Genomic DNA, 26239 nt, shown 5'->3' on the forward strand with positions numbered 1-26239 from the left:
AACATTGTGTGAATTACTCTGTAATCACATTGTTTGCATTCTAGCATCTTAGTCTAACTTCTAGGGAATTGTTGGTTGGAGGAAAGAGGAGCAAGTTGGAAGCGTTGGGGAGAGGAAGACCATGCTCAAGGGCATGAATGGAGCCTGGAACAGAGAGATCTGCAGGGACTGGCATCTGATGGAGGACACGTGAAGGGTGGGGCCCTGAATATCAGGGAGAAAGAATCCAGAATGGCTTGTCAGACAAGACCACCATAGAAATCATCTACTGTGACTCCTGAATTAATGTCTGAGCAAACATTTTCAGTCAGAAGAATGGCTTAAAACATTCAGGAGATGTTAAATGGAAATGTCATTATTGCAGGTCTCTGAATTTTTTTTTTATAAATTCATTTTATTAATTTATTTTTGGCTGTGTTGGGTCTTTGGCTTTCTCTAGGTGCGGTGAGCGGGGGCTACTCTTCTTTGCGGTGCACGGGCTTCTCATTGCGGTGGCTTCTCTTGTTGCAGAACACGGGTTCTAGGCACACGGGCTTCAGTAGCTGTGGCACGCGGACTCAGTAGTTGTGGCTCGCAGGCTCTAGAACGCAGTCTCAGTAGCTGTGGTGCACGGGCTTAGTTGCTCCGTGGCATGTGGGATCTTCCTGGACCAGGGCTCGAACCCGTGTCCCCTGCATTGGCAGGCAGATTCTTAACCACTGCGCCACCAGGGAAGCCCTCTGAATATTTTTTACAGCTCATACACAGAACATACCAAGTGGGAGATTAAATTAATTGTTCATCATTGCATTCATTTTAACATTCGGAACCCTGCATGTAAAACTGTCCAGATAAAATAATACTGCTTGATATTATTTTTCATCACCATCATGCATATTTACTTTCTGTTCTAGTTAAGAGATATCTGACTTAATAAAATACAAAAGTTAGTTATGAGCAGAGACAGATGTAGACATGCCAAAGTCGTCATTTATATTTTCATAAAAGCCAAAACCAAATTAAAACAAAGAAACAAACGAAAAACTCCATACATCTGATTGCCACTTTATTTATTTATTTTGTATACTTAACATAGGTGTTGAATTTATCTTGACATTGACTTTATCCAATTATTTGTTTTTTGAATTTTATTTTATTTATGTTTTTATACAGCAGGTCATTATTAGTCATCAATTTTATACACATTAGTGTATACATGTCAATCCCAATCACCCAATTCATCACACGACCACCCACACCCCCTGCCACTTTCCTCCGTTGGTGTCCATATGTTTATTCTCTACATCAGTGTCTCAATTTCTGCCCTGCAAACCAGTTCAGCTGTACCATTTTTCTAGGTTCCACTATATGTGTTAATATACGATATTTGTTTTTCTCTTTCTGACTTCCTTCACTCTGTATGACAGTCTCTAGATCCATCCACGTCTCTACAAATGACCCAATTTCGTTCCTTTTTATGGCTGTGTAATATTCCATTGTACATATGTACCACATCTTTATCCACTCATCTGTCGATGGGCATTTAGGTTGCTTCCATGACCTGGCTACTGTAAATAGTGCTGCAATGAACACTGGGGTGCTTGTGTCTTTTTGAATTATGGTTTTCTCTGGGTATATGCCCAGTAGTCGGATTGCTGGATCATATGGTAATTCTATTTTTAGTTTTTTATGGAAGCTCCATATGTTCTCCATAGTGGCTGTATCAATTTACATTCCCACCAACAGTGCAAGAGGGTTCCCTTTCTCCACACCCTCTCCAGCATTTGTTGTTTGTAGATTTTCTGATGATGCCCATTCTAACTGGTGGGAGGTGATACCTCACTGTAGTTTTGATTTGCATTTCTCTAATAATTAGTGATGTTGAGCAGCTTTTCATGTGCTTCTTGGCTATCTGTATGTCTTCTTTGGAGAAATGTCTATTTAGGTCTTCTGCCCATTTTTGGATTGGGTTGTTTGTTCTTTTAATATTGAGCTGCATGCACTATTTATATATTTTGGAGATTAATCCTTTGTCCGTTGATTCATTGGCAAATATTTTCTCCCATTCTGAGGGTTGTCTTTTCATCTTGTTTATGGTTTCCTTTGCTGTGCAAAAGCTTTGAAGTTTCATTAGGTCCCATTTGTTTATTTTTGTTTTTAGTTCCATTACTCTAGGAGGTGGATCAAAAAAGATCTTGCGGTGATCTATGTCAAAGAGTGTTCTTCCTATGTTTTCCTCTAAGAATTTTATAGTGTCTGGTCTTACATTTAGGTCTCTAATCCACTTTGAGTTTATTGTTGTGTATGGTGTTAGGGAGTGTTCTAATTTCATTCTTTTATGTGCAGCTGTCCAGTTTTCCCAGCACCACTTATTGAAGAGACTATCTTTTCTCCATTGTATATCCTTGCCTCCTTTGTCATAGATTAGTTGACCATAGGTGCGTGGATTTATCTTTGGGCTTTCTATCTTGTTCCATTGATCTATGTTTCTGTTTTTGTGCCAGTACCATATTGTCTTGATTACTATAGCTTTGTAGTATAGTCTGAAGTCAGGGAGTCTGATTCCTCCAGCTCCGTCTTTTTCCCTCAAGCCTGCTTTAGCTATTCGAGGTCTTTTGTGTCTCCACACAAATTTTAAGATTTTTTGTTCTAGTTCCATAAAAAACGCCATTGGTAATTTATATAGGAATTGCATTGAATCTGTAGATTGCTTTGCATAGTATAGTCATTTTCACAATATTGATTCTTCCAATACAAGAACATGGTATATCTCTCCGTCTGTTGGTACCATCTTTAATTTCTTTCATCAGTGTCTTATAGATTTCTGCATACAGGTCTTTTGTCTCCCTAGGTAGGTTTATTCCTAAGTATTTTATTCATCTTGTTGCAATGGTAAATGGGAGTGTTTCCTTAATTTCTCTTTCAGATTTTTCATCATTAGTGTATAGGAATGCCAGAGATTTCTGTGCTTGTATCCTGCAACTTTACCAAATTCATTGATTAGCTCTAGTAGTTTTCTGGTGGCATCTTTAGGATTCTCAATGTATAGTGTCATGTCATCTGCGAACAGTGACCGTTTTACTTCTTTGCCAATTTGTATTCCTTTTATTTCTTTTTCTTCTCTGATTGCTGTGGCTAGGACTTCCAAAACTATGTTGAATAATAGTGGTGAGAGTGGACATCTTGTCTTGTTCCTGATCTTAGAAGAAATGCTTTCAGTTTTTCACCATTGAGAATGATGTTTGCTGTGGGTTTGTTGTATATGGCCCTTATTATGTTGAGGTAGTTTCCCTCTATGCCCACTTTCTGGAGAGTTTTTATCTTAAATGGGTGTTGAATTTTGTCAAAAGCTTTTTCTGCATCTATTGAGATAATCATATGGTTTTTATTCTTCAATTTGTTAATATGGTTTATCGCATTGATTGATTTAAGTATATTGAAGAATCCTTGCATCCCTGGGATAAATCCCACTTGATCATGGTATATGATCCTTTAATGTGTTGTTGGATTCTGTTTGCTAGTATGTTGTTGAGGATTTTTGCATCTACATTCATCAGTGATATTGGTCTGTAATTTTAATTTTTTTTGGTATTACCTCTGTCTGGTTTTGGTATCAGGGTGATGGTGGCCTCATAGAATGAGTTAGGGAGTGTTCCTTCCTCCACAATTTTTTGGAAGAGTTTGACAAGGATGGGTGTTAGCTCTTCTCTAAATGTTTGATAGATTTCACCTGTGAAGCCATCTGGTCCTGGACTTTTGTTTGTTGGAAGAATTTTAATCACAGTTTCAATTTCATTACTTGTGATTGGTCTGTTCATATTTTCTATTTCTTCCTAGTTCATTCTTGGAAGATTATACCTTTGTAAGAATTTGTCCATTTCTTCCTGGTTGTCCATTTTATTGGCATAGAGTTGCTTGTAGTAGTCTCTTAGGATGCTTTGTATTTCTGCCATGTCTGTTGTAACTTCTCCTTTTTCATTTCTAATTTTATTGATTTGAGTCCTCTCCCTCTTTTTCTTGATGAGTCTGGCTAATGGCTTATCAATTTTGTTTAACTTCTCAAAGAACCAGCTTTAAGTTTTATTGATCTTTGCTATTGTTTTCTTTGTTTCTATTTCATTTATTTCTGCTCTGATCTTTATGATTTCTTTCCTTCTGCTAACTTTGGGTTTTGTCTGTTCTTCTTTCTCTAGTTCCTTTAGGTGTAAGGTTAAATTGTTTGTTTGAGATTTTTCTTGTTTCTTGAGGTAGGCTTTTATACCTATAAACCTCCCTCTTAGAACTGCTTTTGCTGCATCCCATAGGTTTTGGATCGTCGTGTTTTCATTGTCATTTGTCTCTAAGTCTTTTTTATTTCCTCTTTGATTTCTTCAGTTATCTCTTGGTTATTTAGTAATGTACTGTTTAGCCTCCGTGTGTTTGTGTTTTTTACGTTTTTTTCCCTGTAATTCATTTCTAATCTCATTGTGTTGTGGTCAGAAAAGACGCTTGATATGATTTCAATTTTCTTAAAATTACTGAGGCTTGATTTGTGACCCAGGTTGTGATCTATCCTGAAGAATGTTCCATGCGCACTTGAGAAGAAAGTGTAATCTGCTGTTTTTGGATGGAATGTCCTATAAATATCAATTAAATCTGTCTGGTCTATTGTGTCATTTAAAGCTTCTGTTTCCTTATTTATTTTCATTTTGGATGATCTGTACATTGGTGTAAGTGAGGTGTTAAAGTCCCCCACTATTACTGTGTTACTGTCGATTTCCCCTTTTGTGGCTGTTAGTATTTGCCTTATGTATTGAGGTGCTCCTATGTCGGGTGCATATATATTTATAATTGTTATATCTTCTTCTTGAATTGATCCCTTGATCATTATGTAGTGTCCTTCCTTGTCTCTTGTAACATTCTTTATTTTAAAGTCTACTTTATCTGATATGAGTATTGCTACTACAGCTTTCTTTTGATTTCCATTCACATGGAATATATTTTTCCATCCCTTTACTTTCAGTCTGTATGTGTCCCTAGGTCTGAAGTGGGTCTCTTGTAGACAGCTTATAGATAGGTCTTGTTTTTGTATTCATTCAGCAAGCCTGTATTTTTTGGTTGCAGCATTTAATCCATTCATGTTTAAGGTAATTTTCGATATGTATGTTCCTATGGCCATTTTCTTAATTGTTTTCGGTTTGTTTTTGTAGGTCCTTTTCTTCCCTTGTGTTTCCCACTTAGAGAAGTTCCTTTAGCATTTGTTGTAGAGCTGGTTTGGTGGTGCTGAATTCTCGTAGCTTTAGCTTGTCTGTAAAGCTTTTGATTTCTCCATCGAATGTGAATGAGATCCTTGCTGGGTGGAGTAATCTTGGTTGTAGGTTCTTCCCTTCCATCACTTTAAGTATATCATGCCACTCCCTTCTGGCTTGTAGAGTTTCTGCTGAGAAATCAGCTGTTAACCTTATGGGAGTTCCCTTGTATGTTATTTGTTGTTTTTCCCTTGCTGCTTTCAATAATTTTTCTTTGTCTTTAATTTTTGCCAATTTGATTACTATGTGTCTCGGCGTGTTTCTCCTTGGGTTTATCCTGTATGGGACTCTCTGCGCTTCCTGGACTTGGGTGGCTATTTCCTTTCCTGTGTTAGGGAAGTTTTCGACTATAATCTCTTCAAATATTTTCTCGGGTCCTTGCTCTCTCTCTTCTCCTTCTGGGACCCCTATAATGCAAATGTTGTTGCATTTAATGTTGTTCCAGAGGTCTCTTAGACTGTTTTCATTTCTTTTCATTCTTTTTTCTTTATTCTGTTCCACAGCAGTGAATTCCACCATTCTGTCTTCCAGGTCACTTATCCGTTCTTCTGCCTCAGTTATTCTGCTATTGATTCCTTCTAGTGTAGTTTTCATTTCAATTATTGTATTGTTCATTTCTGTTTGTTTGTTCTTTAATTCTTCTAGGTTTTTGTTAAACACTTTTTGCATCTTCTCGATCTTTGCCTTCATTTTTTTTCCGAGGTGCTGGATCATCTTTACTCTCATTATTCTGAATTCTTTTTCTGGAAGGTTGCCTATCTCCACTTCATTTAGTTGTTTTTCTGGGGTTTTATCTTGTTCCTTCATCTGGTACATAACCCTCTGCCTTTTCATCTTGTCTGTCTTTCTGCAAATGTGTTTTTTTCCCCAGAGGCTGCAGGATTGTACTTCTTCTTGCTCCTGCTGTCTGCCCTCTGGTGGATGAGGCTATCTAAGAGGTTTGTCACCACTTTATTTTTTTATAATATCCCAGAATCCTGAAGATTTGTGTACACTTTATGCACAAGTCTAGCATTCAAATATGACTTAGGCCGTTACCAGTGAATCTGTACTTTTGGAGAGTGTTGCTGGAGTGTACATTTAAAATCAACACAGAGTGGGGCTTCCCTGGTGGTGCAGTGGTTAAGAATCCGCCTGCCAATGCAGGGGACATGGGTTTGAGCCCTGGTTTGGGAAGATCCCACATGCTGCGGAGCAACTAAACCCATGCGTCACAACTACTGGGCCTGTGTGCTGCAACTACTGAAGCCCACACGCCTAGAGCTCGTGCTCCACAACAAGGGAAGCCACCACAATGAGAAGCCCGTGCACCACCATGAAGAATAGTAGCCCCTGCTCACCGCAACTAGAGAAAGCCCGCGCGCAGCAACAAAGACCCAACACAGCCAAAAATAAATGAATAAAATAAATTTATTAAAAAAAATTAACACAGAGGCAATGAAAATGGCCATTTTTGTTAGTTGACTGACTTACCCCGCAAACACTTCCTGAACACACACTATGTGTTGCTCTGCTAGGTTATAGTAATACAATGGTAAGTAATACCCAGCCCCTGCCTTCAAAAATATTGCAGTCTAATGGAAGTGTCAGACCCAAACACTTATAAAACAATGTGGAAATATTGTGAAAGAGAGATATACAGCATCTTATGAATGATTGAGAGCTCTGTTCCTAACAGTCATGTTTGGATTCTAAGGTGACCCTGATTAGCTAAATTAAGTCCACCCACATCAGGAACCACACTGCTTGGTAGAATGTATATACTTATTGTCCCTTTGCCTGGTGAAGTCTATGGCTGTATTTAGAAGTACACTGTTTTTGCACATTGAGCCCTCATTTATAGCACTGTTAGGGGAGATATGATAAATACAGAAGTTTTCAAAAATGAGCTACGGAATGTCCTTTTTTCTGATAAGTTCTAACCCAAAATTATCACTAAAGGAGAATTACTGTGGCATTGGAAGGGGTTTGGTCACTAGCCAGGATTCTTATGAATAACTGAGTGAAAATTACTTGCCCCATCAAAATATTTTGCCCTCCTTTTCTGCCCTAAGTGGAAGGAATTGACAGTGTTTCTGATTGTTGTTGTTACTCCTGCTGGTGGTGATGACAGTGGTGGGGAAGATGGAAAGAGATTTCTGTTTTTATTTTCATCAACCCCAGAGGTATTCCTGAGAAGCCATAAGATAAGAAAATGTGAAGGTGTGGGTTGGTCTATGGTGGTTTCTGAGAATCCATTTTTTTTTTTTTTTTTTTGCCTTTCTAGTGCCTCCTTAGGACTTTTTTTTTTTTTTTTTAATTTAAGAGTTTTTCAACTGATCATTCCATGGAAACAGACAAGATTCCAAAATAAAAATACAAACATCGAAAAGTTATAGTGCTTACAGCCCTGCCATATAAAAGCTTTGCCTTATATTCGTCTAATCCCTTCACAGTAATAAATCAAGGACTCTGGCCTCTCTTAATACTGTAGGGGGAGCTTCCCTCTGACCTCATTTTAGTGAGGGATTCTTTTCTCCATGAAGGTCTCTGTTTCCATCCTGAAAATGCCATCTGTGCAGAAGGATAGTGGTCCTTTGTCTCAAATGGGCACTCTGTAGTTCTAAAGACCTTGGAGTGTGTGACATTTGGTTCACCAAAGACCTCTTAGCCTGTACCAGGTGTGAGCTCTTCTGTTTTTGTTTTTCTGTGCTGCATCAGAGAGGAAACCAGAGAAGCCATAGAAGATCCTGAGTGTGTCCCACAGTTCTAGCTAGTAGGCCTGGAATAAACTCCAGAACTGGGGATGTTTATCTTGGGCAGAAAATGGTATATTAGCAGTTTAGCTCAGCTAAGATAGGATTCTCACTGTGTCTCTCAACTCATGGCCGTGTTTCTATATTTTTACAAAATTTTGTTTAAAATAAGAGCCCATGGCACAGACCATAGCAGAATACTGATGGTGTGGTCAAGCTAGGGTAACATAAGTGGTTAATGAAGCATCCCAAGCTAAGAAAGCCAGATAAACGAAAGGAATTTGACCAATCAAAGAAAAAACTCAAGACAACACGAAGAGTGAGAGGTACTGAGCATCATTTGAGGGGAAAAGGCAGAGCCCTGTGTGGCATTCAGAAGGGGCACGGGGTGTGAGTCATCTTCAAGGTGAGGCTTCTGATGAAGCAATGAGGGGTGAGTGAATAGAGCACAGAACTTCAGAGGAAAAAAATCAGGAAGCACAGAGATCTGTTGTGTATTGTAGTTTTAATATCACTTACATCCTTAAGTCTACATTATTTGCCTAGGAGTTGACAGCTGGAATGATTCCTCAGGTTGACTGTAAACACTATGAAGTGTAAGTTTTACTGAGAAAAGAGTGTCGAACAATGTCATTATTCTTTCCACAGCTCCAGAAAACAAACTGTGCCCACAGGCACAATTCTATCCTTGAATTGGCAACACAAGTGAAATGGAGCGTTTTCTGTAGGGTAACGTGTTACTGAGTTCTCTGATTTGTCTTTTGAAACTTCAGTAGCCTGGGTTCAGACATAGGGCTTTGCTCTAGAAGTAAAGTAGAACACGAGGACCTTCACTCAGCTTTCCAGCTCTTGGGCATACTCCGCTGCAGTAGCTGCCATTCCTGAGATTTTAGTTCTGCGGGCAGCCAGCCTCCAAATGGGGCAGATGGTAGGAACAGGGGACTGACTTTTGGAAACAGGTGGCAGGAAAGGAGGCCATTAAGGAAATGGTAGCTTTTCTACAAAGATTCCCAAAGTCTGGTGAATGAGTACAGTGAAGTTGAATGCCTTTCCTTCTGTACTGTGGTGGATTGAATTATGTTCCCCCAAAATTCTTGTTGAAATCCTAACCTCCAGTACCTAAGAATGAAACCTTATTTAGAAATAGGGTCATGGCAGATGTAATTAGTTAAGATGAGATCATAATGGCATAGGGTGGGCCACTAATCCAACATGACTGGCATCCTTATAAAAAGGGAAAGTTTGGCACAGACACACACAGGGAGAGCGCCATGTGAAGAGGGAGGCAGAGATTGGGATGATCCTTCTACAACCAAGGAACGCCAAAGATTACCAGGAAACCACCATAAGCTGGGGAGAGGCATGGTACAGTTTTCATCTCATAGCCCTAAGAAGGAACCAGTCTGCTGACACCTTGACCTCAGACTTCTAGCCTTCAGAACTGTGAGACAATATATTTTTGCTGTTTAAGCCATTCAGTTTTGGGTACTAGAAAATGAATATATGTATTATTGTTTCTTGTCTGTCTCTTCCAATTCACCCTGCATTCAGTGAGGTCAAGGACTATGTCCTGATCATCTCCAAAACCTCATCCCATAAAATGGTGTCTAGCAGAACAATTAGGGGGGTGAAAATATTTATTGAATAAATAAGTAAATATGCTGTTTTCTACCAGTAGACACTTGGATATCTCTCAATTAGGAAAGCATTTATTCCGTTCTCCCAATTCTCAAACTTCTTCCAGTTTAGTGATTTTTGACCCTGGCTTAGGTTCAGGGTGGCTTCCTTTCATTGCTGCTTCTTCTCCCCAGATCCTTCCACTGCCCTTCATTCAGGCATTTCTGTTTTTAAAAAGTTAAATATAACAATTTTCATAGTATCTGCAGACAAGTGAAAATTTTATACTACTGTTCTAGGAAAGCCTTCATTTACAATAAAATTTGTATAGGTTGTATCAAACATAACATTTTTCATAGTATCTACAGGCAAGTGAAAACTTTATATCACTTCTAGGAGTGCCTTCCTTTACAATAAAATTTGTACATTCAGTTAAGCTTTTTTCTTGGGGGGGGAAAGCAATTTTTTATTGATGAACAAATAAAGTCAAAGATTCATTTCAGGGGCTTCCCTGGTGGCGCAGTTTTTAAGACTCCACCTGCCAATGCAGGGGACACAGGTTTGCGCCCTGGTCTGGAAAGATCCCACATGCCACAGAGGAACTAAGCTCGTGCGCCACCACTACTGAGCCTGCGCGCCTAGAGCCCGTGCTCCACAACAAGAGAAGCCACAGCAATGAGAAGCCCGTGCACCACCACGAAGAGTAGCCCCTGCTCTCTGCAACTAGACAAAGCCTGCACGTAGCAACAAAGACCCAACACAGCCAAAAATAAACAAATTTTTTAAAAGATTCATTTCAATATAAAGATGCCTACACATTGTAGAGACGTGTCATGAGTAAATAACCTACGTGGACAATTTATTTAAATGGAGCAAAGTGATAACTTATCTATAACATTGCCATCAACGCAAATATCTATCATCTAGATTGTGGGAGCTAACTATACAAAATTTTAGTGATATTGTGAGTGAACTGAGATATTTTCAAACTAGAAGTGAAAATGTGGGTCCTTTAATGTAAACTGGAAAACTTCCTCCCCTCCAAGTGCAAGCAATGAAAACATGCCAACTGGCTGTATGTGGAAACCCCATCATTTGTTTACTTACCATTTAGCCTTTGTTCCAAGTGGCTGAAAAGCAGAGGGGAAAGAGCCTTAGTGAAGACTCCGAAGGGGACAAGACGATTCAGAAGGACACAAGGAAGGGGAGAAGAATTCTGAATCAGAGGTGGAAGGGATATCTTCTGTAATACTCGTTCTTGGAACCCCTGAGTTACAAGTCTTTTCTGAAAACTTGGAAATCACTAAAGTATCCTCACACTGTGATAACTTGGAAACACTTCTAACTTAACATCTTTCATGTGTTTTGGTTCCTGTGGTTCTTTGTGTTTGGTTGGTTCTGTTTCTGCTAAAAGAGGGAAACGAAGAACAAACACTTTGATTAAATTCATGGTCTGGTTAAACAGATGATGGACAGCATGGTTTTACAGAAAACTTCCCTCGGAAAATTAATGTGCTTGAATTATTGTTGTTTTAACTGGAGTTACGTGTTTTGCATAAATGTTTCGACTTGTCAGAATGGCTGCACAAAAGCTTTCATGCTGAATTACATCTCTCAATTGACAGTTAAGTAGAAAGTATTTTCAGCGTACAGGGAAGATCATATCCTATGTGGTCAGAGGTGACTCCATGGCAGCTTTCTCCTACTGTGTTCACTGTGTGAGATTATTGTAAAGTGAGCTGTAGGCTCGAGAGTCAAACCTAGTTTAGGAACATTCCAGATTTACTGTACTGAAAATGGAAGGTAAGAGTTTTCTGTGAGATTTCCTACCTGCTACATAACATTTAAGAAAAATTTACTCAATTTAAGACAGTATCTCGAGAAACCTAAAACCAAGTGAAAAGGCTTGAAAGGGAAGACATCTGACCCTGATGGTCATTCGTGGTGTCTATATGATAGCACAACAAGCAAAATAGAACTCCTTGCTTTTCCTTTTCCCTGATCTAACCTCTATTTCTAGGAATACAAAACTAAAGGGCAGGTTGCAGCTCAGAGAATTCTTACTTAACAACTTCAGCTGGATGGGACCCAGAACCTGGGTCTGGTGTATAAAATTACACTTTTAACTGTACGTGAGGATATTAACACTTGCCTTTGCCAGTTTCAAACAGACACATATATGTGGTATACATGCAGGTATTTAACTTTCTGAGATATTTACTGTTAGAAATGCCTTTTAAACCCCTGGACTATAGGTGTATTAGTGTGGAATGCCATGATTCCATACACTTGACCATACCTCCTTACTGTGTCCCATTTATTTATAAATTTATTCACTCACTCACTTGTTTATTTTATTTTTTTTATTTATTTATTTATTTTCTAAGCACAACAGATATACTGAGAAGTGTGCAGATCTTACATGAGTAGCTCAAAAAACGTTTACAAAGGGAACATATCTGTGTAACCACCACCCAGATCAAGATATCAAACACCAGCACCCCAGAAGCCACCCTTGGCCCCTCCCTGTCATCACCCCCTCAAAAGTAACCACTCTTATGGCCTCTATCACTATAGACTAGTGCTGCCTGTTCTTGGTTTCTATAAAAATGAAATCATGCATTTGTGCCGGGTTTTTTGGTCCAGCTTCTTTTGCTCAGTATTGTGTCTGTGTGATTCCTCCATGTGTTTGCATGTAGCAGTGATTTCTTCTTTTCATTGATGTGTAGGATTCTACTTTGTGTATTTTAAAATTTACTTTCCTTTCTATTGCTGATGCACTTTTGGGTTAGTTTCAGTTTTACGCTTTTAAGAATAATGCATCTATGAACATGCTGGTGTACGTGTTTGTTGCACGTGTATGTCTGCCTAGGAGTAGAATTGCTAGGTTAATATAGACTACACCTATGTTTAGTTTAGTAGATACTGCCAAATGGTTTTCCAGAGTGGCTTTAAAATTTTACATTCCTGCCAACAATGTTTAAAAGTTCCAGTTATTCTATATCTTCACCAACAATTTACGGTACCAATTTTTTTTAATTTATTTTATTTTATTATTTTAATTTAGCTATCTGAGGGTTATACATTAATACTTCATTGTGTTTTAATTTATATTTCTCTACTCACTAATAATGTTAAAATTTTTTATTTGCTTATTGGCCATTTGAATAACCTCTTTTATGCAGTGCCTGTTAAAGTCCTTTGCCATTTAAAAGAATTTGGGTAGTCTTTATTTTCTGATTTGTAGGAGGCTTTTAAAATACATATATTAATATATATATGTATATATTAATGTGTAGATGTATATATTAATATATGGATAGATGTATATGTATGTATATTAATATATACATATACGTATATATAGGAGTCCTGTTTCAGAAGTATATATATATATATTACAAATATATTTTCTTTCAAGATATCTTGTCTTCACTCTTCATGGTGCCTTTAGATCGATTGAAGTTCTTACTTTCAGTGAAGCTCAATTTATTAATCTATTCCATTACTGTACATGCTTTCTTTTGCCCTTTTAAGAAATAGTTATATAACCCAAGATCATGAAGATATTCCCCTGTGCTATATTTCCAGAAGTTTTGTCATTTCACCTTTCACACTTATCATCCATCTGGTAGTGATTTTTGTGTCTGGTGGGAAGTAGGAGTCAAAGATCATTTTCTCTCATATGAATATCTGTTCTTTTGCCCAAAGAATGGCAGTGGCAGCTTTGTTATAGATCAGGTGACTGTTTATGTGTCTGTCTGTGTCTGGATTCTCTTCTGTTCCATTGGTCTATCTATTCTTGCATCAATGCCCCGCACTTATAATTACAGTAACTATAAATTAAATCTTGATAGCTGGTAGTGTAAGTCCTCCAATTTTACTCTTCAAGGTTGTTTTTATTCCTCTTGGCCTTTTGCATTTCCACTTAATTTTAGAATCAGCTTTCCATTTTTTACACACAAAAATTAAGTTATTAATTGAAATAACATTGAATGTTAGCCATTTAGGGAGAATTCACATTTTGCAATGTTGTACCTTCCAGGAACATAGTATATTCCTCCATTTCTTTAGGGCTCCTTTAACCTTACCTTAGTAAAGTTTTGTGGTTTTCTATGTGGTGGCCTCGCACACCTTTTATTAGCTTTATTCCTAGTTATGTGCTCTCCTTTTAGTTAGAGAGCTGCTTCTAGTTTGTATAGAAGCAAAATCTTCCTCTAGATTCACAACCTTAAGCAAAATGTTATGGAGAAACTATTTTGAAGCTGAAGAGAGGAAGTGCCCTTGTGCCTTGAGGAGGAGGTGGGGGATTTTTTGGTTGGTGGTTTAAGGTAGGTGAGATGCAGTATGTCTCGTCCAGATGGAATCTCTGGAAATCTTAAAAGCAGCAGATGGGTGTGGGAAGAATGACAGAGAATATTGAGAAGCAGACTGACTTACTGTCTTGGGTAATTGCATAGTTGAATGAAGAAACCAATGTGTATTTTAAGTATCTGAACCAAATTCACTGACTTGAAGCAAAGACCCATTCTAAACAAATAAATTATATCCTGGACCTACCTTTCTACATCTTTGACTTACTTCACCAATCGCCAGAGATTAAAAATTTTATAATTAATGATCAAAATATTATCCAGGTGACTAAGTGATAAACTTGTTGGATTTACCATCAAGTGGATTTCCCATTAAATAAAAAAAATCTTCAAAATTTAATAAATCATTCATGAGTCAGTGACAGCATACTGCTTCAGAGTTTCAGAAGTCTCTTGGAATGCCCTCTAATTACTCTTCTGTTTTTCTTCCCTTCCCCAGACATGCTTTGGGGACACTGACTTCAGTGTCTCAGCTCCACATGACTTCTCACACTGGCTCCTGATGTCTCTTGAAGTTGCTCTTCTCATCAAGACACAAAGCCTCCTCATTGTCAGGTTCAGTGGAAACATTTGTACTTCTCCAGCTTCTTTTCAGTATTTGAGGTTATTGAAATACTCCTTCTCCATGGAACTCTTCTGTCATGGCTGCCTTGACGTTCATCATCCTCTCCTGGTCTTTCTCTTCCCTCTCTGACACTCTTCATCAGGCCATTTTCCAGGCTTTCTTTGTCCTGCAAATGTTGGGATTACACACAGCCAGCTTCAGACTCGTTTTCTCATTGTGAACTCCCATTCTAGTGGAACTCATTCATCTCTGTGGTTTCATCGATAAATCAGCATTTGGATATTTTCAAAGGCTGTCTTGAAATATCCTATGCCACAAACACCTCTGTCCAGCTGCTACTCGTTGGATTTCTCCATTTAATGCCCCAAGGACACCTTAAAATTAATGTCAAAAATGGATACTTTGTAACATGCCCTGCATTTTGGTGAGTGGCACCCTTTACAGTGGGCCTGAAACTGAGAGGTGGTTATTGACGACTCTTTCTCCTTTCTCCTCCCATGTCCAGTGACCTCATCGTGGCTAGTCTTCCTCCTTAATATCCTTAACATTCTGCAGTCTCGGTCTTCTTCTCTATACCCACTACTATTTTTCTGTTCCCACATCCCCTCACACCTGGCCTTCCTAAACAGCCTCCTGATTGGCTCCTCTGCTTTCAATATGCTCACACTCCAAGCTGTTATCTGCTCTCAGGGTGAGCTCTCCGAAATGTGCTGCTCTCCTGTTTAAAATCGTACAGGGCTTCTACTTCTCCTTTGACATAAAGGCTGAACTCACCATTTATTTCTAAACCTGGTCCTACTGGAGCCCCTCTCTGCTTCTCTTGTCTCCTCTCTCGATGTTAGTTCTCCAGAACTGCTCGTGGTCCCTCCCGTCACTCTGCTCGCCCTTCAGCAGTGCTGCTGCTTCTGCCCAGAACAGGCACAGCCCTCTCCTCCTCCGTCACCCTCCTCCTGGCCTCCTACTCATTCTCCAGAACTCAACGCAGATAGGACACTCGAGTGAGACTTCATCTCATCCTTCCCCACCAGTCTCGACTCTAATGTTATATTGCATCGTGTTTATCTGTTTTGATTCCCCCCCACTCTGAAGGCAAGAAACATGCCTTTCATGTTTGTGTTCTCCCTCCACAGTTGCTTTTATAAATAGGCGCTGTGTTAGGCCCTGGGGATGCAAAGATGAATAAGACATCATCTTTGCTCATGGGCTCTCACAATATAGAAGGTGAAACAGAAACATCAACAGGTAATTACTGTGTGATTTGATGAGTGCCGTGTTACAGGTGTTTTTAAAACAGGGAAGAAGCGGCACCCGATTCCAGGTCTAAGAGAGTTCTATTAAAGCGTATGCAAGGGATCTCTAGAGAAATAATGTGTGGGGAAATAATCCACTGAGTAAAGATCATCTCCAGGAAAATTCCTGGCAATCCTATAACACTGTAGTCAGTGTTACCAGTTGCTCTCCTGAGATTGTCCCTCAGATCTCCAGAGGCAGAGAACTGTATAGGAGTTAAAATATTTACAGTTGATACCAGAACGTGTAAATAAACATTATGAGGTTTGGATGGAGAGATATATGCATTAAGCTCTATTTTGACTAGAGAGATATGTATGCATTAAGCTTAGTGGAGACTTGAGAGAATTAGCATCTTATTTTGTGTGCCCAGGAGCTCTCTGACCAAAACCCAACCCTACTTGAGACAAAAGTTCACCCTGACTTTGTAAATGTTTGCCTTTACGATGAATGAGAAGAACCTAAAGCCTTGAAGTGTTCAGTCTAGTTCTTTTTTCAGATATAATGTTAAATCCCACAAAACAATCCAGCAAAGCAGGATCTTCACATTTTGGTTTCCCTCTATCCATATCCGAGGAGAGGACACTTCATGGTTGAGGGTGATTCCATAGGTGTTCTACTGGACCTGAAGGGTGGCCAGAGCCTTGTGCAGTTTAGGATGAACTGACACTATAGCAGTCAGAGAAGGAAGCTGAATTCATCTGGACCAAGGTAATCTAGTCTGTGTACAGGACTGTCTGTGGTAGGGCCTTGTTCTGATGCCTATATACTTGAGGGACCATGACTGAACTTCAGGAGGTTTGGAGAGTCCCTGAAATTCCACACAAAATTGAGTATGTGTGCATAGGGGAAGAAAGGCCATAGCTTCCATCATATATTTGAAGTTCTTGTAACTCAGAGAACCGCTGGTCTACACCCTTTGGTTTCTGTTTACTATATTTGTTCATCTGATAATCATGTAGTGAGGATCTAGGTCTTAGGCATTTTGCTCCATTCGGACTTACTATTTTGATGTGTGTTGCAGCAATTCAGGTCAGTAGTCATTGAGAGCCTAGGTTGCAGGCACTTCCACCTGCAAGATCTCATTAAATCTTCACAGTAAATCTGTGTGTTATATATTCTTATGACCATTTTACAGAAGAGGAAACTGAAGTTCAGAGTGTAAAAAGAACTCTCCTAAGAGCAGCTGAGTACTCAAGCAGGTGAACTGGACCTAAGAATCTAAAGATGAATAGAACATTATGCTCCTCTTCAGGAAAAGCTCAGTCTTCTAGGGCAGCCAGACAGAAATGAACACCTAAATACAGTGACATAAATTCAAGGATAGACCAATATACAATATAAAATCTCATCACCAAGGTGTATGTCATCCCTCCAGCTGTGCTTTGTCAAGGAGAGAGGAGCGGGTCTTGAAGGATGAGTAATAGTAGACTAGGTGGACTGAAATTAAAATGCCTACCAGGTTGATGTAAAAGCATTTGCAAAACATAGATGTGAGCTAGTCTTCTGCTTGTGGTAAAATGATAGTGGTTTGGGATGGTGAGCACATAAACAAATATCAGAGCTTTGAAAGAGGTAAGTCGGAGAACCAGATTCTGCCCTGTGTATTTCCACATATATTAACAAATCTACTGTTCCTTTCCAGAAAGTAGCCCAGGCTATACAGGTAGCCACAATTTAAAATGCCTTTTAAAGATTTTTTTCACCTAATTCAGTTGGTGTGTCCCTCACACTAATAAGTACTGGAACGACTTGTTGATTCTGTGAGTTCTCTTAGGACAGAGACGCACTGTAAACATTTTCTTAACTTGATCTGAATACAAACCAAATCCCAATCTAACAACTCACCCAGACACACAGGTAATTGTTTCATTTACTTCATAGCCCTGAATAGCAGGAAAGTTCATAGAAAGTACACCTTCAAGCCGAGCTATCAAAACATATCTGTTTTCAAAACTCTTCTAGGGATAGTAAATTTAATGCTTGTTTTTTTCTCCTGAAAAACAGTATAACTAGTTTCAAACAATGCTAGGTAATTCCTAAGGGGAAATACTGTGAGAACCTTTGACATAATTAGTTTATGCTTTAGCTTGCTGTTTTCATTACAAGTTTTCAACAAGTTCTCAGAAATATGAATGGAAAAACTTCTCTGATTCCACTTTAAAATATGTGGGAAAGAAAATGCACAAAGGTGAAAGTGATGGCAGGGAAAGAAAGAGAATACAAGCAAATATGAGGCCAGCACTATTTTTATTTTATTACCAATTAGACATAGTGAGTTATAATTTGAATAAAATGTTCAGCTTGTAAGTGTGTATTTTTCCACTTGAAAAAGTCAGTTAAAGTGTGATAAGATTTTCAGTGGATGTCAGCTTACTGGTAGTCCATCACTAGAACATAGCATCCTGGCATACTATATACCCTTATAGTATCATGTCCATCGATTGCTTCAAGTATCCTTACTAAAACCTGTATTTTTAGGTCTCTGTTTCTTTGTATGTTTTACAAAAACTTGAGATTGTGCTCTATATCAAACATCTTTCTCGGCCTGTATTCCCTCATCTGTAATATCGAGATTATTGGAGTCCCTGGCTCCCGGGGTTATTGTGAGGATTAAATGAGATGGGTTAGTAGAGAGCCTAGCTCAGTGCCTGGCACACAGTCAGCATTCAGTTATACTAGTCGTTGCTGTTGCGGTTATGGTTACTTTGTGTGTGATGAGAACTTTTGAGATCCTTCTCTTAGCAACTTTCAAATAAGCAATACAATATCATTAACTATAGTCATCTGTGGTTACTTTTTGTTACTTGTTTTTCATACTTGATTATATGAGTATTTTCACAAGTTGTTAACTATTGTTCAAAGACATGATGTTTCAAGGATATATAAACATCCCACCATTCCTTCAAGTTTTAAATACGTCATTTTGGTGAGTTTAACAATTTCCAGATTGTTAATAGTATAAACTCCAGTGAAATAAACATTCTTGTCTGTAAGTTTTTGTGACCCAGTAAGATGCATTTATAAAAGTATTTTAAAGACTTTTGATTCATCTGTTCAAATTACATCCCTGAAAGATTGTACCCGTTTAGAACTCCCCATTTCTATTACAGTGTTGAAATAAGAGTTAAGTAAATGTAAAAGAGTGGGGAGAAATGTAACAGAAAGCTGTAAGTTTCAGAATCAGAATATTTGCTTTCTTTTATACCTTGGGAGGCAAGGCAAATATAATGTCTATTATCTTTCATATTTAAAAGAAGCTTCTGTGTGAGGACATAAAACATTGTGTAGAAGTCAAGAGGGCTAATTCCAAGACTGACTGATAGCGGAATGTTTACAAGCTTGAGGAATTCACTCTACCTCTCATAGTTATATAGTTATAGTTTGTAAAATGGTGATACAATACCTATCTTAAAGGACTCTTGTGATAGTTAAATAAGATTGTTAAGCACCAGGCAAAGGTCTTGGCACAAAGTAAGTACCTGTGGTTGACCACACTGTTATTGACCAAGGATATAATTTTTGCTGAAGAGCAAGGCTTCGGCCTTCCTCATTTATTGCAACTGTAGATTCGTAAAGTAGCAGAGTTCCCATCAGGTGTCCTGGCTGTTCCGTGAATGAGCAAGGGGCAGAATGCCATGACACCTGTCAGCCGTACTGTCAACATTTTCGATGATCCTGGTTAGGGTTAGCTTAATATGGTTCTCTTTCTTGACTGGGCATACATTTAGCTCCAGCCTTGTTCCAAGCACTGAACCAAGCACTGGTGATTTGAGAATGAATAAAATATAATCTTTGTCCTTGATGGGCTCACAATATAGACAGGAAGTGGTTACCATCTTCTCTAGGTAAAATCCTTCTCTGTACTTTTAGTGAACATTTTTTATGTTCTTCTGTTGAGACATGCACTGGTAGATATTTGGGGGTAAAAGTGAGTAATCAGAAAGCCAGGCCCACCCCCTGAGATGGTAAGAATATGATATTACAAGTTAATTAGCAAGCATTGGTAGAAAGAGGATGAGCTTTCTATCAAAAGACCTGGGTTCGGAGTCAGCCTGCAAAACATACTGATTGAATGACTTTGAGCAGGCCAGGCCACTGTATTCTAAGCAAGAAGACAAAAAGAGTTAAAATTTGATTATTCCTTCATTCATTTGGCAAGTATTTATTGAGCGCCAGGGAATAACATATACAACAAATCCCAACCTTCAAGGATATCAGATTCTAATGAGAGAAAGGGGAGGATATAAAAAATGTTTCTTGTAAAGAAACAGAAAAGGCAGAGAAGAGAGCTAGGGAGTGTCACTGGGGAGGAGGGGTGGACATTTTACAGAGAGTTACAGGGAAGGCCTCACTACAAGCTAACGTTTGAATGAAGACAGTAAGTAGTTCAAGGAAACAGCAAGTTTAGAGGCTCCAAAGAGGAGAGCACTGGGGCTGGAGCAGGGTGAGGGAGGGGGCCAATGGCAGGAGACAGGGAAGGGCCTTGTGAAACATGCTATTGAGGACTTTGGCTTCTACTACACATGAGACAGGAATCTTTTGAAGGACTTTGAGCAGAGTGACATGATCTGACTTTTCACAACCTCATTCTGGCTGCTGTGGAGAATAGAGTGGAGAAAGGCAGAAAAGCAAGGTGGTCAGATGGGAGCTTTTCCAACAATCTAGGGGAGAGTTGGTGGTGACACGGACCGTGGAGGTAGCACTAGAAGTGGTACAAAGTGTCAGACTCTGGAAATGATTTTTTAAAAATAGGGCCATCAGGATTTGCTAATGAATTTTATGAGCAGAGCTTGGGGGCTGCGTTACTATGAAGTCAAAGTTGCCATCCATGGAGATGAGGATGACTGTGGGAGGAGCATATTTGTTGGGGAACACAAGGAGTTTGATGTTGCACCTGTGAACTTTGAGATGCCTATTTGAAACATTCAAATGGGGATGTTGAATATATAGTTGGACTTCAAGGGGGAGGTCTGGGCTAGAGATGTAAAGGTGGATAGGAGTCCTTATCACAGAGACGGTATTCAAAGTCAGGAGACTGGATCAGATCTCCAAGGTAGTGAACGTGGCTGGAAAAGAGAAGCAGTGCAATATCTGAGCCCTGGGGTACGCAGAGCTTAGAGGTTGAGAAGTTTGGGAGGAACTAGCAAAGAGACTGAGAAGGAATATCCAGTGGGAAAGGGGGAAAGACCAACTTGCATAACAACTATATAAAAGCACATCACATGTTGTAGACTACCACATAGATGATCATTATATTACTATAACACGCTTTTGGAAAAATGCAGTATATCATGGTTTTGGGTGCAAAATTTGATTGGGGTATATTTCATGTATAGCCTTTACAACCTGTTCAGTTGTGGTGACTACCAAACACACACACACGCACACACATTTTTTTCTAAATGTTGTCCTCATGACATGAAAAATTTGAAAAATTTTTCTATCAGAGATTGATTCAGGCACAAAGATTATTTGGGAATCACTGGAGCTGGTCACATCCAGCCCTGTGCAGAATGTTTCATGATAATGTTCAAGTAGAAATAGTCATGTCGATCTCTATATTTACTACGTGACTTGGAAAAACACCAAAGGAATTTGGGTCCACAGAGATTATAATATTACTAAAATAGATGTATACATTATTTACAATATGCTTTCAACATTAAGGTAAGACAGACCTGTTGATTGGACTTAAGACAGGGGCCAATTTTTCTATATAAAAGACACCTTCCAGAAAATAGTTTGTGTAAACATGCTTTTGTCACATGAGAGAGGCTTTTCACATGTTGACTCTATTTATTCAATTTAAAGACCTTAGTTTAGTAGCTTGACACATTATGCTAAATGAAATAAGGCAGTCACAGAAGGACAGATACTGCATGATTCCACTTATACAAGGTATCTAAAATAATCAAATTCATAGAAGAGAGTAGAATGGTGGTTGCTAGGCGGTGGGCAAAGGGGGAAATGAGGAGTTGCTAATCAACGGGTATGAAGTTTCAGTTATGGAAGGTGAATGAATTCTAGAGACCTTTTTTACAACATTGTGCCAGTAATTAATAATACTGTGTGGTACACTTAAAATAGGTAAGAGGGTAGATCTCATGTTAAGTGTTCTTACTACAATAACATAAAAAATAAAACTGAATTAAACAAAAGAATTAATTTAGTGGCATAACGCCAAGACCTATCATTTATTGCCTTATGATTTGGTAGTGTTAATAAGTAACTAAATCATAATATCCTATTAAGAGTTTTACAACAAAGAGGGAATTGAGAGACCTAAAGAAAAACATTGCCAATGCCACCCCTATATGGAGCTTCTGGGGAGTGTTCCAAAGAAAGAATTTCCATAGTACTTTCTCTTCATCACTTAGTAACACATTCCTAAGCTCATGTCTGGGAGCATTCTGGCTACCAGAGCAACTTAGATTTTTGCCCATATGTGCTCAATTTAAATATCAAACATGTCATAAACTTTGCCACATATATCTTTAAATCAAAGATTTTTGAAGACAAAGCAATTCAAAAGTATGGAATAATTTTCATAATATGCTGCCCTCTCAAGATGTATCCATCTCTAGAGCGATACTTGACTTATGAGTTAAGTGGAGTAAAATCCACTTCTGCGCATGGGTAACAACCACTAATCCAAAAGCACACAGGCAGCTGGTCCTGATCATAATAGATGCATATACTGTGGATGGAAGAGAATAGCACTGAAGCACTACGCTTCCTATACTCCCAGAGGAAGGTAGGCTTTGCAAAACTGTGGAGCCTTCACTTAAGGTAAAGGGGAAAACAGTTATGTGTTTGCAGTAGCTCTTGAACACTTTGGACTTAGTTATCTAAGTGGCTTATCCCTTCTTCCTCCAGTGTTTGGGATTTGAGGCTTCTACCTAGATAAAGAGTCTTGGGCAGAGGCCTTCGTCCCTACCTGTAAACCCTGTACAGTGCACTGCTTGGTGTGATTAGCACAATCACAGCATAACAAAGGAAAAGAAGGCCACTAAAAAGAAAGATTTTTCTGATTCTGCATTTGGGGAAATTTCATTCATAATATTTTGTTGTCACAAAAGTATATTCTGTCCTGGGCTCAAAATCAGTAATGGATTTTTTTTAAATAGCCAAAGCAGATGTTATATATACTGTACATAAACTTCCTCCTGGTCAATCTATAAATTTGACATAATTTGATGAACACCTGTAGATACGATTTTCAATTCAGTTCTAGCATCTGATGTCAGTCACAATAGAAAAGATGGCTCGATTAGCTGTTATTTGCCCACCATATTTCTACGTGATTTCTTCTAGCATTTACCAGTTTGAAACATCAACCTTCAGCTGCTGCATTCTGATCAAGAGAGTAATTGACTGTAAGTTGAACATCCATGTAATATTTAGAATGAAATGTATATATATTTTTTCCTTCAGAATGTGTGAGCATACTACAACTTTACGTTTTCTATGGACTAAATTTTTGTGTCTCCCTCCCCCGAAATTCATATGTTGAAATCATAACCCTCGAGGTGATGGTATTAAGAGGTGGAATCTTTGGGGTGATTAGGTCATGATAATGGAGCCCTAGTGAATGAGATTAGTGCCCTTATAAAAGAGACCCCACAGAGGTCTCTTGACCCTTCTGCCATGTAAGGACGCAGCAAAACCAAATGTAAAATAGATAGCTACTGGGAAGCAGCCACATAGCACAGGGAGATCAGCTCGGTGCTTTGTGACCACCTAGAGGGGTGGGATAGGGAGGGTGGGAGGGAGGGAGACACAAGAGTGAGGAGATATGGGGATATGTATGTGTAGCTGATTCACTTTGTTATAAAGCAGAAACTAACACACGATTGTAAAGCAATTGTACTCCAATAAAGATGTTTAAAAAATAAATAAATAAATAAATAAATAAATATTTAAAAAATGATCCTGAAAAATAAAAAAAGACAGCCATCTATGAACCAGAAGGCAGGTCTTCACCAAACACCAAATCTGCCAGCACTTTGATCTTGGACTTCCCAGCTTCCAGAACTGTAAGAAATAAATTTCATAGTTTATAAGCCACCCAGTGTATGATATTTCTATTATAGAGCCCAGGTGGACTAAGACAACATTACATAAAGCTTTTCTCCCAAAGATCATTTAACATATCTTCCTTTCCCTTTTTTCCCTTCCTCTTTCCCTCTCTCCTTCTCTTCCTTCTTTACCTACCGAAGTTGCCATTAAAATATCACTACTAGTTATTTGGAGAAGCTATTAAGGCACTTTCTTAGGATCAACTCCAGTGTGGTCTGCAGCTAGGGTTTTCTCACTAGCAAGTGGTCAAAGGCTGCACTGTTCACATCTTAACTTGTAGAAAGCATAAGTAAGCATTTGATTTTTCTAAAGCCCCGTGGTAATTATTTCAAATAAAGTTATGGTTAATGGTTCTGATTTTTTAAAACTACTTCCAGAAAAATCTTATTTGGAATCACTTAGAAATTTATAAACAGTATTTTTTATATACTAAATTTAGTATACTATACCCTGGACAAGACAGTTTTTCATAAAGTTGTTTTTCCCAGCTATCTTTAAGTTTGGTATAAATTTTAGTATGTTTCCTGATATAAAATTAGTATACTTTCTGATTTCTAACCAACAACAGATTATTTTCATTTATTTGTTATTCTGGTGAGGAAATTATTGCTAGCTTTCAAAGTTAATGTACCTTATGAAGCAACATAAAATATGCATTTTCTGTTTTCTGAGTTTTTAGAACTCTTAGGCTGTTTCTCCTTGATTTTATACTTTTAAATTTATTTTGATTTCTTAATGGGTGGCATTGAATTAGAATCTGTCAGGAGAAGTTTCCAGATGAATACTGTTTTTAGAAGAAGAACTGTGTATTTTTACGAATACCTGTTGGAACTCCAGAAGATTTTGGATTTTCCTTCATTATCCCATCCACAATAAAAATGATGAGACTCCCTTTACCCCTTTATGGGGTATATTCATTATTTTCTTTTGTTCTGTCTGTGTACAGCCTTGGCTACTGATGGGTTTTTACTATTTATTAGCTTTTAAACACACACTTTGTATGTTTATGAGAACAGAAATGTGACAAAGTCAAAAGAAGATGTATTACTTTAATGTAACTGAAAGGAAAAATGCCATTGCTTGTATTTCTATTGCTGCAAGGCACTCAGTTGCTATTCACTGTTTTATAAACATATATTTTATATTGATATACTTAATGGATAGGTTTCTAAATTATCTCTGATATTTTTTTAGAACCTATGCTTCTGCGCATTTTGGTTCCAATTTCTTTTTTAATTTTTCTTTGTCCCAGACATTTACAATCACATCAGCGCATGAAGTTCCCTCCTCACAGTACGTTTTTTCTCCTCAACCCCCCTGACTCTTATCATAACCGCCCAGGATCTTCTTGCCACGGCCATCCCTGGGTCTCCTGGTCATTGAGAACAGCTTGACCTCTAGCTCATTCTTAGATCACAGTCTCCCATCATTCAGCGTGTTCACTCCTACCGGGCCTGTGACTCGTCCCCCCCGCCAAAAAAAAGCTCATGCTGTATCACTCCCCTGTTTTTCTCTAACCACTCTAAACCCTGTGATCTAGCGCTTCAGTTATTCAGCTCCGGACACCCTCACTGCTCTAGCCCCTTGTGGGTTTGCCCGGCCGACGCTCATACCCATTAGGTCCGTTTACGTGCCCTGTGACTGGGGCACTAAGCACGACTGGAAGCAAATGCAGGTACCCCCCGATTTTCCAGAGCTCACTGTACACCACTTGGCTTTTATGAAAGTACCTGTTTTCCCTAACTGAAAGAAATCCATAGAGGACTTTCACTTTTATGGAAAAAAAAAAAAGATGAAAAGTGGAAAGAACGTTTAGCATTTGTTTTACAGTGAGTTATTATAGATGCTCCTGAGCAGCGAGAATGGCATCGCCAAGCTTCTTCCCCTGGAAATACATTCAGTATCACAGCATCAAGCCACCATAGCTTTGAACTGTGTCTGTGAGCATCTGTGCTTTATGTCAGTTTATTTTGTGCATCTGTTAGCAAGATGTGTCCTAAGGTAATTGCTTCTCTGCTTTACCCTTTTCAGCTTATGAGAGGTTCATACGAACACTCTACTTTCGGAGAGTGGGGGGCACCTGTAATAAAACAGTGCAGCTCAGTTGAGATATAGATGTGTGATCTCCTTCTTTACAGGGCCCCCAACATTTCCCGGCCATCCTTCTACTGGCCCCAAGTCAGGTCCCCTCTCTTCTCCACTCAACTGTCTTTGCCACTGTCGTTAATCCTGTAATTAGTAAATGTGTGTTAATACTACACCCCAGATGTTGTGCCAGTCTCTAGGGATACAACATTGAACTAAAACCTA

At 38.7% G+C, this 26239-nt stretch overlaps 1 protein-coding gene across 5 annotated transcripts in view; it reads left to right on the top strand.

The window, feature by feature from the left end:
• The window catches only part of AIG1 (androgen induced 1), a 233646-nt gene that overhangs the window by 27790 nt on the left and 179617 nt on the right, over positions 1-26239 (top strand). The window lies entirely within an intron of this gene.

This window comes from Hyperoodon ampullatus, assembly GCF_949752795.1.
Source record: "Hyperoodon ampullatus genome assembly, chromosome: 12".
NCBI lineage: Eukaryota > Metazoa > Chordata > Mammalia > Artiodactyla > Ziphiidae > Hyperoodon > Hyperoodon ampullatus.